Here is a 15,979-nt window from a genome sequence, read left to right as displayed (position 1 = left end):
GTGAGGGGTTTTTTCTTTTTTCTTTTTTTTTTTTGCTTTCCCCCCCATTTATCAACAAATGAAGAAGAGACTCTGCTAAAAGACCTCTCAGTATGGAGCTGCCTGCCTTAAGATGAGGGATCACAGGATGTCACTGTTGTCAGGATGCAGAAGGATCTATTTTTCAGACCTCTTCCCCTGCCCTCCCATAGGTATTGGTGTTCTCAGAGCCAAGTAATTGCCTGTTCCCTTATATATCCTCTCCTGGGTGATCCTGTCCACCTTTGAGTCTCACCTAACTCTTATAAACTGATTCCCAGATCTGAGTATCCAGCCCAAACTCCTCTCCAGAGCTCCAGTCTCAGTGTCTCACAGTCACCTGGACCTCCCCTTTGGTGGCCCACAATCATCTCAAAGTTAGTGTTCAGAACTGAACTCATCAGCTTCCTCTGTAAAATCTCTTCCCCTGTTCTTCATCCTCCGGGAACATCACCATAATCTATAGTCACACAAGCCAGCAACCTGGAAACTCTTCCTTTCTCACACCTCGACATCCAGTCAGCCCCAAACCCCAAAGAACCCACCTCCCCCACACCCAGCCTCAATCCTAACTCAGACACTCATCACTGCTCACCACCAATTACTACAGTAATTTTCTAATTGTCTCAATTCTCTATTTGCTGCCAGAGCAAACATTCAAAGCACAAATCTATCTGCATGCCCCCTTTTTCTTTAAAAAAAAAAAAAAAAAAATGCTTCCAGTGATTTGCCATTGTCTATAGCAGTGCTGTCCAACAGAAATGTAATGAGAATGTCATGTAATTTTGAATTTTCTTGGGCCAGATTTAAGAGGAAAGAACCAGATGAAGTTAATTTTAACAGTATATTTTGTTTAGCTCAACAGATCTAGTTTATTGTCATTTCAACATGTAATCAGTATAAAAGTCCTCTCTGTTTTATACGATTTTTTGTATGAAGTCTTTGCAATCTTCTGTACATTTTACACTTACATCTCAGTCTGGCCAGATTTCAAGTGCTCAGTAGCCACCTGTGGTTCGTGGCTGCCCTGTTGGACAGCATAGATTCTGAGAAGAGGGCCCATAGACCTGCTTATGGAGCAGAAGGCGCCGGGTCCTGGGACCTGCCCTATCTCTGGCCTTCTCTCTCTTGCTATGCCCCAGATCACACCTTCTGTCCAGGCAAATCACAGGCCCCGCTATTTCTTTCATGCCACTGTGCCTTTGCTCAAGCTCGTCCTTCTTGCCTTCTAAGTCCATTCCATCTCTTCAATCCCCCCCATCCCATCGTTTCCCCTCCTTGTCTAAGCCTAGTTTGAGCAGCACCCTCTTCTTTCCATCTCTGATTTGCAGGGTAGGACTGAGAGCCCCCACTTTGTCCTGTTCACACCTATGCCCATTAGTATATTTATTTGTTTACTTAACTGATCCATTACACTAGATCAGAAGTGTCCAACCTGCAGCCCGTAGGCCACATACTGGTTTTGTGAGGACAGTTTTTGCTTATCTGTGGTGTTGGATATCACAAAAAGTATACACAGACCTTGTTTAATGTGTGGCCCAAGACAACTCTTATTCTTCCCATGTGCAGCAAAGAAGAGTCAAGGTCAGTCATCCCTGCACTAGACTGTAAGCCCCTTAAGGTTAATGACCTTGCTTTGCTTTTCTGCCCCCTACACCTGTGCCTGACGGAACACCTTGAAGGTGCTTGATAAATATTTGGCAGATGAATAGATTCATCATTAGCAAACTAAGGCCCAGAAAGACTAAATGACTTGCCCAAGGCCTCATTAACTAAATGTGGCACCCTGACACACGGCAGACTTTCAGTCCCATGCTCACCCCGTCACTGGGTTAGGAGATGTAAAATAGGCCTAATCTGTAGTACACACATGAAAGGACTTATATAAAAATTGGCTTGAACTGCTAAACTCTAGGGGAGTTGGCCCACAGTCCTGCTGTTTCTGGTATGGGCTAAGTTTTAGTTGCACTATGTTTTACCACCCTCAAATAATTGCTAGGAAATGGCAGAGTACAAAAGAAACATAGGCTCTGGTGCTGAATAATAGTCCTCAATCAGAGCTGAACTCACCTATGAATGAAGAAGATGGATGGCAGAAACCTGGGGAAGAAATCCCTCTGTCTGCAAAGTGCTTAAAACCTGATCAATGCATGAGAATGGACCAATTGGAGTGCCTGGGGCTCGGGAGGGCCTGGTTCTAGCAATGGACCTGCTCCCAACTTGAGTTTCCACTTTCCGTCTCTGTGTCCACATCTGTAAAATGAAGGGATTGGACCGGCTTATGGGTATTGTAAATGCATAGCCCAGTGCCTGCTTTGCATTACCCGGGGCAGGCCTTGATAATCAGTTACTGAGTTCTTCCCTGCCTTGAAATCCTTCTTTAAACTCTGCCATTCTTTTCGCTGAAACCTGTTCGCCTTTGAAACTCTCCTGACTCTGACCTTCTAGTTCCACTGATAGAGACACATTCCACTGGTCTTTGGGAATCCTCTAACCAGATGCAAATGACTGTGGGAGGGCAACACCTCCAGTTCTTGTCAGCTTTAATCAACAGCTAACCTCTCAGGCCTGATCCTGCCAGGGCCACCCAAGAGGCCTAGGAGATAAGAGCAGGACAGGAGGTGAGAGAAGGAAAAGGAAGGCCAGCGCCCGCCGGGGAGTCAGGACACACACTGGGCCCACTGCCTGAGCATCCAATTGTGAGCACACATGTTCAGGGTGCTTTGTGGAAGAAATGCCACAAGAAAATAGCTTGGCCTCCTGTCCTTGAATAGCATGCAGTTTAATTCAAGAGCCAGAAAATATGAGTTCTGTCCCCACCGACTTGATCAGACAGAGCAGAAACTCATCTCAGAAACGCCTCTGTTGCCAAGTGTTCAGGACAGCACCTGGCACCGAGTAGTCTCTCAATAAAAAATTTGAATGAACAAATGTACATACTCACTAACAAAACGACACCCTCTATCCTTGAAGCCTAGCTGAGTAGAGTTGAGCTCCCGGCCAGCATGGAACTCATACTTTCACTGTGCCCTTCCTCCTCCCCTCAGATTTTTCCGAGTGAGGCCATGTTTCCTTAATTTAATGTCTGAAATACATACAATTATACACTCCCCCTCAAGGTCAGACTCCACTTACTGCGGTTTTGTGGTTTGTTACACACTCATTAAGTGTATTTTTGCCATTGTTGTTATTTTTTAAGCAGATCTAAGCCAGTTTTAGGTAGGAATGGATCTATCATCTTAGGAGTACATTCGGAAATTCTAAAATCCCTTTGTGGAATTGTATCTTCTGTGAAGTTGGGGGTTCCAGGCCCAGCATTGCAGCCATTTGGTTCACAGTTAGCAGCTGACCCTTCTGCAGAACCTTGTCCACAGGGTCAGCTAGCAGCAGGGGAGGGGCCTGGCAGGATGTGAAAACTCTAAGCGTGTATATTAATTATAAGAGGGAACAACATGTTTTTATTTTGCTGTCCCTTTAAACTGGAACTGGGGAAGACTGCTGAGCCCACACACATTCTCTCTCCCTTTCTGTGTGTATGTGTGTGTGAATGTGCGTGTGTGTGCACGCACATGTGCAGTGACTAAGACTTTCTCCCCACACCCCTACACGATATGGCTTGGATGTAGTCCTTTTCCGGGAAGTGAGCATTCCCTGTTGTATGTAGAAGACGTGGGCTGAGCACCTGCCACGTGCAAGGCCTCCTTGGCAGACTGGGTGACCTGGAGGCTTAGAGAGCAGGCATTTAGGCCAATAGCAAAGCACCCCCCTTGCTCCACTCCTTGCCCAAGAAAAAGAGTTCAGCTTTATTGCATTCACCCAGGATTTTGCAATCAAAATCTCTAGAAGGAAGCTATTTTGAGTTCAGCACACATGGATGAGTGACACTTTCTCAGATTTAGAATTGTTTTTGTTTGAATTTTATATGAGGGAGGACTGATCTTTCAGAGCATCTAAGGGTCTTAACTCAGTCCTGTTCTAGCGGCCGTCCCTGTGGGAGGGCAGAGATGACAAAGTCTCCAGGGCCAGACCCACATGGCACAATACCCATAGCCTTTCCAGGCTCAATTCCCTTGGTCTGATGCTGGGAAAGAGGAGCAAGGAATTCCCGTGACCACATGGCCTGGGCACCACAGTTTCAGAGCCCTGGGACAGAAGCCATACACAGCCCACGTTCCTAAGGACCAACGCACATCATATCCAGAGAATTGGTCATCTTAAAAACATTTTGTTGGAACCAGAATCTGCTGATCTAGGAGCGAGAGGACCACATTTCTTTTTCCAGCTTTGTCAGGAATTCCGTTGAGATCTTATGTCCGAGAGTCCTTTAGAAACATATAACTCACTTTTCGTAGTTTATAATCAGGATCCTGTTGGTACCTCAAGCCCATCATAGAACATCTCAGAGTCAGGCCCTCACTGTAATAGACGCACCTGAGAGAGTAGATATGTGAACATGTGTTTGGGAAGTTACAGGGAGATGAGCTAAGGTAAACTGTCTTTGACATCATCTCTCTTTCCCATCACACACATAGCCAACTGCCCCCTTAACAGTAATAATAACAACCATGCCGTGCCAGGTACCAAGCTGAGTTATACATGTTCTCAGTTACATAGTAGCTCCGTACCCTTCCCATGATCCCGGGACCTTCTGTGAAAGATCCAACTCTGGAAGTTAAAGGGATTTAATTAAATGTGGGAGAAGAGCTAGGCATGGATTCTAGCACTCATTTTACCAAGGGCCTGAGGATAGAGCAGACGTCCTCTGCTCCGAGTCGTGTCTTTGTCTTTCTTGAAGAGCACCAGTGGGAAGAGAGAGTCTATCCCTTGGAGCTCCCTCACCTGTTTCCCCAGCACCAGTGGGTTCTGCCTTTCCTCCAACGGGGTCCCTAGAGCCTGCGACCAGAGGAAAAAGTTTTCCTTAGGCTTGAGATGGGGTGTGGGGTGCCAAAAAGATATGTTTGGGGGTTTTCTGCCCTGGGCCTAAAACTCCATTTCCCAATTCATTTGTACCAGGTTGAGACACAGTTCCAGTGTGAACTCATTTCCCCATCTCTGGGCAATGCTATCGCAAATAACTTACACATGAGTAATATGGCCATGTTTGTGTAGAGTTTATTTAGATAAGAAAAACAAGCCCTGGCCTCATGGGAGGGGCTGCTCAGCACCAATAGAAACAACCCCATTTCCTGCGCCTGCCAGGAGGGCCAGGCCGTCAGGTTGCTAGAGGGTTCCTGAAAAACCCACCTGCCCAGACATCTCCAGGGCCTGCCACAGGAAGAAAAGTGAGGGAAGGAGCACAGGTCGGGACAGGGAAGCTGGAACTGAGTATTGAGTGAAGCCACATCATTCTGTATCTGTGTGACCTTGGATAAAACACCTCTAACCTCTGAACTCTAGTTTTCCCTCTTTGCAAAAGGATGGTTTGGGGGATAATGATAATGACACACACACCTACCAAAGGGTTATGAAGATTAGAAGGGACAATATAAGAGAAAGAGCTTTGTAGAAAGCAACACACAAGTTAATTATTTATTAATATCTGGATGAAGGCTGTGTTTCCTGGTAGAGTTGGCAACATGCCAGAATTCGAAGGCCTGGGTCCAAGTCCTGACCTATCACTTCCCTGGCATATGACCTCGAGCCTCTTCATCTCCCTGAGGGTTAGGATTCTCCTTCTGGAAGTGAGGAGAGTCATTCCTCCACTGTGGAGTCCTCGGGGCTTTTCTTGGCCCCAAGGGAAGGATAGATAGGAATCTGGTTTGTGCACTGTAGAATGTACCGATGCGGGATGACTGTGGTGCCAAGCTGTTCAAAAGATCCCTTATCAATCAATGCATCAACCAATGCCTATGAAGCTTGACAGTTGAAGATACAGAAATAAGGAATCTGTCTTGGGAAGAGAAGTAGGAGGGCTGCACACAATAATTCATAATGCAAAGTAGTGGTAAGCAGACTGGCGTGGGCTACGGGTGGAAGTGCTTATCTCCTTTTCCTTTTTTTATAACCTGCAACACTTTGGGAACAACATTTTAACTCAGTTATTTCTTTCCAAGAAAAAATAAATTAAAGCAGAATCTATATTTCAAACAAAGAGTTAAATAGAACCCCAGATCATAAAGCATGAACGCAAATCTGCTCTGGCTGAAGCAAGAGTCTGGCCCTGAGCCAGGGCTGCCCAGCACATCCACCCACCCACCTATCTCTCTCGCCAGGTCTACTCCCTAGCAGCCCCCGAGGCACCTCCTTCAAGTGCTGAGTTTCTACAGCTCCCAAACCACAGCCTGCTCTCTGAGGCACATACCCCAGAGACACTCTTACATAAAGAGGCACGCACATGCATGTTCATAGAAGCATTATTTGTGATGGTGAATATTGGAAACAACATAAGCGTCCATCATCAGGAGAAAGGGTACGTAGATGGCGATGTATGCAGTGTAATTAACTTTGCTGTAGTGAAAGTGAGTGAACATGAGCCACAGGTACCAACAAACATTATTCTTATGCTATCGAGTGAAAAAAACAAGTGGCAGAATACATACTGTATATTATTTGTATAAAATCCAAACATACACAAAACAATACTGAATATTCTTGGCAATACATATATGTAGTTAGAGTATGAAAGTGTACATGGGAGATAATAAGCTTCTAGATGAAAACATCAGAGAATATCTTCATGACTTCGGGGTAGGCAAAGAAACATATTGCTTAAACAAGGCACTAAAAGCACTAATTATAAAAAATTGATAAAGTGGACTTCATTAAAATTGAGTCTGGCACCTTAGACTACTCTTTCATCCTGACACCGTGGACATCATTGAAATTCAAAACTGCTAATGCAGCCTTTTTTGGAAAGAAGTTTGGTGACTCCTCAAAGAGCTAAAAGTAGACCTTCCATTTGATCCTGCAATCCCATTACTAGGCATCCACCCAGTAGAAAAAAAAATTATTTTATCATAAGGACATTTGTACTCAAATGTTTATGGCTCGATTCACAATCATGGAGTGGAAACCACCCAAATGCCCATCAAGCACTGAATGGATTAACAAACTGTGGTATATATATACCATGCAATACTATTCAGCCATAAAAAAAGATGGAGACTTTACATCTTTTGTATTTAACTGGATGGTGTTGAAGAACATTCTCCTTAGTAAAGTATCTCAAAAATTTAAAAACAAGCATCCCATGCACTCAATACTAATATGAAACTAGTAGATGAACAACCACAGGCCCAAATGAGAGAAAAATACAAATTCAGGAAGGGGATGAGGGAAGGAGGACAGGGCATTTGGTAAGCTCCCGCCTAATGGGTACAAGGTAGGGGTATATATGGCATATCTCCTAGGGAAAGGACTCAACTATAACTCAGACTTTACCTTACAAATGCAAACACTTTAACCCAATCACATGTGTCTTATAGTAATCTGAAATAAAAATAAAATAAAATATATGTAGCATTAACAAAATTAAAAACTGGGGCAATGCCTGTGGCTCAAAGGAGTAGGGCACTGGCCCCATATGCCAGAGGTAGTGGGTTTAAACTGAGCCTCGGCCAAAATCTGCAAAAAAAAAAAAAAAAAAAAAACATTAAAAATTAAAAACTGTTTATGAAAAGAGACAATGAAGAGATACTGAAAAGAAAATACAGAGAATAGGAGAAGATACTTGCAATAAACAAATCTAAGGAACTCATCCAAATTATATAGTGAACTCCTGCAAATTAATAGCAAAATACTCAATTTTTAAAAATTAAAATTGAATAGCACTTTATTTATTTATTAATTTTTTGAGACAGAGTCTCACTATGTCGCCCTTGGTAGACTGACGTGGTGTCACAGCTTACAGCAACCTCAAACTCTTTTTTTTCTATTAAGTCTTTTGTACATAGATCATAAATACATTTATGCCAATTTCAGCGTGTTGATTATTTGTACAAAATGGAGTGCTTATATCATACTAATCAATATGGCTTTCACCTCATTTACCCAATTATAACGTTAGGACATTTGTGTTCTACACATGATAGATCCAACTTGTACTTGTAATGTGCTCCATAGTTGTGGTCCCCCTACCATCCCCTACTATCCCCCCACCCCTCCCTCATTCCTTTCCCTCCCCTTCCCTCCTTCATCTTAGGCTAAAGTTGTGTTTCATTTTTCATATGCAAGTGTGAGTTATTATAAATTGGTTTCACAATAGTACTGAGTACATTAGCAACCTCAAACACTTGAGTTTAAGCGATTCTCTTGCCTCAGCCTCCCAAGTAGCTGGGACTACCTGCCACAATGCCCAGCCATTTTGTTGTTGCTGCAGTTGTCATTGCTGTTTAGCTGGCCTGGGCAGGGTTCCAACCCACCAGCCTGGGTGTATGTGGCTGGCACTCTAACCACTGAGCGCAGGCGCCACCTTGAATAGCACTTTATAAAAGAGCATATCCGAAGGCTACCAAGCATACAAAAGGGTATTTGACATAATTATTTGGAAAATGCAGGTTAAAACACAAGGCCATACCACTACGCATCCATTAGGATGGAAAATTTAGAAGACTAACGCTACCAGGTGTTAAGAAGGACATGGATTAGCCGGAGCTCTCATACATTGGTGGTGGGACTTTAGATTGGGGCAACCATATTGGACAGCTGTTTGACAGCATCTACTACTGAATGCATGTAAATATTCTCCAAAATTCTATTCTTGGTTATATGCTCAGCAGAAATGAGCGATCACGTCTATCAAAGGGCATGTATGAGAATGTTTATATATTCATAATATTCTCAAATCGGAAATAATCCAAATGTGCATCATCAAGAGAATGAATAAATGTGCTATACTCACATAATGGAATTCTACATGGTGGTAAAGAGGAAGGAAATGCCACTCCATGATGACTCTTCGAGGTAAAATAGGCCAGATACAAAAGTAGAAATACTCTTCTTAGGAAGGCCAAACCTGCCAAACTCCTCTATGTGATAGACGTCAGACTAGTGGTACTTCAAGGTGGTGCTTCACAAGGAAGCCTTCTGGAGTTCTGGGTATGTTCCATATTTTGATCCAAGTGATGGTTGCACAGATGTATTCATTTGTAAAATGAATGCTTTATGTTAAAGATCTGTACACCTCGTGCAAGTGATACTTTGATTAAAAACTTTCAAAAACAAAAAGTTTTTGTAAACTGAGGATACATACTACATTCAGGAATGTTTGTTATGTGAGGAGGGAGAAACAACCCTGGAGGGGAGTGATCTAAATCTTCGTGGACAAGGTGGGCTTTTAACTGGACCTTTAAAAACATAGATTGGTGTTGGGAATAGGGTGTGTTCCAGGAGCACAGACTGGACAGTGAGAAAGCACAGGTGAGCTCAGGGGACAGAGAAAAGTTGTGGCTGGAGTAGAGGGTCAAGCGTGAACACAGCGGAGGGGAGAGGAAGAGCACTGGTCTAGTGGGAAAATATTGGACTTGGGCCTGGGAGTCTAGGTTCAAATGCTAACTCTACTACCAGCAAATCCTGTGACCTTGAGGACAGTTATCTAATCTCCCTGAATCTCAGTTTCTCCTTTTGCAAAATGGATTTTTTATGAAACAATACATCCAAGCTGCCTAGTGTAGAGACTGGTATATGATAGGTGGTACTCAAGAAATGTGAGCTCCAACCATGATAATCACATCAGGAAACTCTCCTAACAAGATGCTACAATGGGGACCTTGCTGTCTTTATCCTAGCTGGCATCTCAAAGGCCTAGAACAATGCATAGGTGCAAAGAACCTCCCACACCCATAAAGCAAGGGCCTAGGCCCTCCGTGTGAGACAAGCTAAGAAACTGTAGAACATTCTGCCAGCACCTCCAGAGTAGCAAAGGGTAGACCTGAAAGAGGATGGTTGTGGGAAATTCTCTGAAGGGCGTTGCAAGTATGTTCTATGTTCCCCAGACATGCAGGAGAAGGGAGGAGGCACTCTAAGTGGCCACTCAAAGAACTTGATATTTGACCCTGGAGTTGTGGGAAAACAGGGTCTGAAGTGTGACACATGCCTGAGAAATCTAAAGATGGAAAGCTTTTTGGACAGGCTGGGGTTGTGGGTGGGATGCTCTGGGAGGGAGCACCATATTGTGGTCCCATCAAGGGCAGCCCAATTGGGGTCTCCCTAACTGGATTCCATTGCAGATGACACCTGGAAAGGGGAAGGTTCTCCAACACGCAGGGGTCAGCTAAAAGCCCAGGACTGAGGGAAGTCGTATGTAGCAGAGGAGAGGGAGGCCTGGCTCACAGCAGGGCATCACCAAAGATAGGTGTGATGCCAGAGTGCCTTCATTTCAGTCACAGAGGACCTTTCCTGCCCCTCCCTGCACCCCTGCACCTGCACAGGGCGGGGGTGGGGGAGGAAGGGTGGAGTGATGCCAATAGCATCCATGGCTCTATTGCCCTGATTCAAGCCTGAGCTAGCAGAGGGAAAAGCCTTCACTGGAGAAGAGCTTGGAGTTGTGATATTAAACTAAACTAGATTTTCTTTTTACTGAAGTGAGACCATCTTGGAAGCTAAAGCGGTCTAGAAGAGCTACAAAACCTGCTGGAGATTTTATTTAGGGATAGGAAGAAAGAGAACAGGTTGAAAGGGACTGAAAAAGAAGACAAAGTTGACTTCTGTTTGCACATTGAATTCACTGAGGAAACAATGGTGACATGTATATAAAGTGCCTGGCCCAGGGTAGGGATACCCATTGTTTCTCCTTGACCAGGAGAGAAGCTTCTCCCCAGGCAATCTTGGCCCTGCTCCAACACCAGGTAGTGCCTCCTGACTTCCAGGAAGGCCTTGCTTGAGGCCAGAGGCTGACAGGGGAAAAAAATCTCCTCTGCAAATGTTGCTTCAGCCTCTGGAATTTACACTTGCCCCACTGCTGTCTGCTGAACATTCCTGCCTGAAATTCCAGCCCAACCAGATGAAACAACTGCTCTGTAAAGGTCTGGGGACTGGCAGGGGCTGGCAGGCCTGTCCCAGCTTCCGAATTGCTATCAGGGGCTATGACCTCACTTCCTTCACCTGCTCCAGGGTGAGCCTCCTGGGAAGTCCTGAGTGCTCAGTGGACAGGAGGGCAGGAGCTCGGGCCACTGGGGGCCACCGAGTGCAGCTTGGTTAGGCCATTTCCATGGATCATTCTTTGCTCTGGAAAGCCAAACCAGCCCTCATAGCCCTTGCTCAAAGTTACATGCATAGAGGAAATTCCCCGTTCCGGGAAACTTGGGGTAAGTGGACGGTCCCTTGGCTCAGCCTTCTGGGAGGAAGTTTGTTGAGTGCTTACTGTCCACCAGGCTCTGTGCTAGGCTACCTTACACTCCTGGAGGCTATATGAGATGGATATTATCATTCCTATTTTGCAAATGAGAAGGATGATGTCTGAGAAGTTAGAAAACTAGCAGGTGGTGAGGCTGCCTTTTCCACATTCTCTTTCTATGGCATTATATCACAGGAACGTGCTCCTTAGCCATGGAAAATACAACAGTTTCAAAGATTTTTTTTTTCCTGGCAGACATTGAATGGAGTACCATCGCATTAAGACACAAGGGCTGGAGCCAGCCTGCATAAGTTCTACTATTTGTGAGCAGTGTGCCTGTAATAGAGGTTTTCAACTGCTCTGAATCCTGGCTTCCTTATCTGTAAGGAATAACAATAATGATAATAGTAGCACCTTCTCCATCACTTGTGAAGGTGGCATGTGATTGTGCTTGGGAGGAAGCACTTGGCCTGGACACTGGCAGCTGTAGGTATTCAGTGATTATCACTTGTGATTTATCACAACTTAGCAAGAGGATGGGACAGATGAGTAGGACTCTGAAATTAAAAGGTTACTTGATATTCAAGGTCACACAGTCACTGAGATGGTTCTAATAACCCACAGCCTGCATCTCTGTAGGATGCCCGCTCCCTCAAGGCTCCCTGTGGCACATCTGAAGGCCTCCTGTGGGGAGCCTTTGCCACCACACTCCTCCACCCCACCCCCTGCACGCACAGGGGGAGCCGCCGAGCTGCGTGCAATGATGAGGAAGGATGTGTAGGTGGCTGGTGCTGCAGACTACCGGAGAATGCTGGTTCTCTTATACTTTGTACTCTGGGGAGCAGTTTGCAAGGGTGGGAAGAAGTGGCTTCTGGGAATAGACAAAAAGTACCAAAGGCTCCATAGGCAAAAGTTCTCTCCCACGCGGTTTTACACTCTTCTGCTGAAAGGTGCAAGACCCTGCCTGTCCTCAGGATAGTCCTCAACATAGTTTCATCGGCTGGTGTTAAATTTTTTCCTAGCTCTTTCCCAATTTGATCCCTGGAAGAATTGAGCTTTTCTAGCCTTCTTCCCCCATAACCCCTTAAACACACATACAAACACTCACACCTTTATACTGCTAGCTTCCCACGCTAGGCTGGGACCCTCACTCTCATTCTCAAGTGCAAACCAATCCCCATCTGGGCATCTGGACAATTGCAAACCTGGTCTCCAGGAGCAATAGCAAATCTATAAGCCAGCAGAGGAACCCAGCTCATTCTGAGTAAAAATAACCTGTCAAATCAATTACAGCGGCAGAACAAATTAAGGGGACTGTAGGGAATAAATATGCAGTATTTAGCTTAATCATCTTTCTGTTCCAACAGCACTCTGGTAGGGCTGCATGACTAAGGCAAATGACTATTATATAACCAATATTTTTATTCCTTGCCCCTTCTAGTCAGAAAGAGAAGCTGTCACATTTCATTTTCTTACAAAGTGGGAAAAAAGATAAAGGAAAAGAAAGATTATCAGCTGGGCACAGTGGCTCACACCTGTAATCCTAGCCCTCTAGAAGGCCAAGGCAGGTGGATTGTCTGAGCTCAGGAGTTAGAGACCAGACTGAGCAAGAGCAAGACCCCATCTCTACTAAAAATAGAAAAACTAGCTGGGTGTTGTGATGGGCTCCTGTAGTCCCAGCTACTTGGAAGGCTGAAGCAAGAGAAACGCTTGAGCCCAAGAGTTTGAGGTTACTGTGAGCTAGGCTGATGCCAAGGCACTCCATCCAGGGTGACAAAGTGAGACTCTGTTGCAGGAAAAAAAAAAAAAAAAAGGAAAAGAAAAAGAAAGAAAGAAAAGAAAAGAAAGATTGTCTCTGAACATACACAAATAATGGGAACGAAAGTCTAGGGTCCTCTATTATTAATACATACGTGTAAAACTACTCATTGGCTATATGACCTTAGGCAAGTCACTTTTCCTCCACGATTCCTCACTTGTTAAGGGAAGGATTTGTGCCTGCTGATCTCCAAGGGCCATTTTTACCAACTCTGACTTTCTATTAGATAGAAAACTCTCACTCCAAAGTCCTTTAGTGCCCTGATGGGGTCTTATTTATCTTTGAGCTGCCCCATTTCTCCTTGTACAACATCTCTCCCTCAGGTGCTCAATAAATACTCACTGAACTGAATGACTTGATTCATTATTTCAGCATTTCCTACCTCTAGGACACACGCTAGGCAGCAGAGTGGTAGGAAGAAGTCGTTCTCCATTTGAGAGGGACTAGGGATATCCCTGAGAAATGAGAGTCTGGTGTGATAAGGGCTGGAGAAGTGTCAGAGGCAACAGATGTTCAGAGGAGAGAGACATTTCCAACCCTAGGGTGTTGTGAAGCACTCCCTAGGGGAGATGAACTTGTCTTGGGCCTTGAAAGATGTTTAGAGTTCTGACAGGTCAATGAGACAAAAGATAGTCTAAGGGTATCTGCGTGAACAACCTGTGCAGAAGTGAGGGGAGAAAAAGACTAACAGTGATGGGTGGTTTATGTTGGGAAGCAAAAGATAAGGTAGCTGGAAATCAGACTGAGAAAAGTTTTGGAAGCTAGGCTGAGGAGTGCGGGCATGTCCTGGATGCAATGGGAGAGGAAGGTGCTACAGTCTCTAGGACCCTCACTTTCTCCTATGGCCAGCAGGCAAATTCAGCGTTCTAAATAGTTAGAGATGAACTCTGTTCTGCTCCTCTGGGAAGAGGAAGGGTACTTGTAGCCTGTTGGAAAGGCTGCATATCATCTCATCTTACATATCATCCCAAGGCCCTAAATCACCCCACTTTGCCCAAGTGCAAAGCTTTTCAGGGCTGGAGGAAATATAAAGGCCAACTACCAGAGCAGACAATGCCATCACGGGTATGTTCCTATCTCCTCCGCATTCACCTCCACAGTGAAGGCTGCTCACTTCCAATACCAACAAGCATTGTGGGCCAGCGAGGAGCAAAAGCCAAGAGTTGATGCCCCTGCAAACAACCCCCTGTTAATGAGAGATTTGGTGGATAAACCTCCAGCTTCCTCTCCCCTTAGGCAGGGGTATGGCATGTCCATCTTGTTTCCCAGAGTGCCCCCCAAAAGACTGAGCTCCAAGGCAGTGCTCATAGCTCAGTGGGTAGAGCACCAGCCACATACAGCCAGGCAGGTGGGTTCGAACCCAGGCCGGACCAGCTAAATAGCAATGACGATTGCAACAACAACAAAAAAGACTGAACTTCAGGTGATGACCTGCTCAATGGCACATCTTGTATTGTCTTCCTTCCCTTTTCTATATCACATCTACACCCTTAACCTGGGTTCCCAGGGGTAATTTCCCAAATGAACTACTTACACTTGAATCCTTGACTCAAGGTCAGCTTCCAGGGAAACCCAAAAGAAGATAATTAATGAATCTTCCTCATTTCATGGCTGGGAAAACTGAGGCCAAGGTAGGAGAAGATGATTTGCTTATGCTCCCCTAGGAGCTGGCCAAGTTATGCAAAGCCTGGGCCTCCAGGCGGTGGGCGCCCTCCCCACTAGATCAACCATGCTTCCCATTAGTACTCCCTCCCCTCTGCTCCCCTGCTGAGGTGCCACAAAGTCACAAATTAGCTGCAGAAGCTATTCTCCCACTCGTGTTTGAACAGAAAGCAAGAGGCCTCAGCAAAGGGGAGGGGGCAAGGCCCAAGGTTCCCAGATGTGGCTGTCATTACCCTGGAAAGTGTGCTTATGTCTTTGGGGTAACCAGGCAGCTACCCCACTTATCTGATCTTTAACTAAGCAGCCCCATCCATTGGTTCCAACTGCTGGGGCTGCAATGGCATGTTTGCAAAATGGAATTATTAGTTCTTAAAAAAGAGGAGGAAGATTTTTTTTTTCCCTCAGGGAAAGGGACATGAAGCTTGGGGTCTTTCCATATCAACATTTAAAAAGTGCCAGGCCAGGTACAGTGGCTCATATGTGTAATCCTAGCACTCTGGGAGGCCAAGGCAGGTGGATTGCCTGAGCTCAGGAGTTTGAGACCAGCCTGAGCAAGAATGAGATCCTGTCTTTACTAAAAATAGAAAAAAACAGTCAGGTGTTATGGTGGGGCACCTGTAGTCCCAGTTACTCAGGAGGCCGAGGCAAGAGGATGGTTTGGGCCCAAGAATTTGAGGTTGCTGTGAGCTATGACATTATGCCCCTCTACCCAGGGGACAGAGTAAGACTGTCTCCAAAAAAAAAGAAAGCCATAACCACAGAAATGATAGTAAGGGGGACAGAAAAATTTCACGTAAAGATAGCAACCAGAAGTGTATAGAGTGGTGTCCTTTTAAAAGCAAGCAAATGGGTTTTATAACGGGGAGCTGTTTGCTGTCAGTGAGAGGAATCCAAGGGAAAATCACTGAGAAACAAAGACATTTTGTGTGTCTTTAAATAACCCATAACCCCAAGGCAGCTTGACAACTTAGTCTACAGAGGGAACAAAGATACTGTGTGCTCAGGGAAAGGAAACTATTTTCCTCTTGAAAAGAAAGCAGATGTTATCTGCTAGTTCTAGAAAAGTTTGAGGAATCCAAGCACAATTTGACACATTGCCAGGTTCAATAAACACTGCTTTGATGTGCTAACAACCCCTAATGAAGCTGGTCAGTTAAATGAATTGGCCTTTAGGCTAATAGATTGTTATGACAGTTTGCCTTTCCATG

The sequence above is a fragment of the Nycticebus coucang genome, chromosome 6, assembly GCF_027406575.1.
Source record: "Nycticebus coucang isolate mNycCou1 chromosome 6, mNycCou1.pri, whole genome shotgun sequence".
NCBI lineage: Eukaryota > Metazoa > Chordata > Mammalia > Primates > Lorisidae > Nycticebus > Nycticebus coucang.
This window is presented reverse-complemented; position numbering follows the sequence as displayed.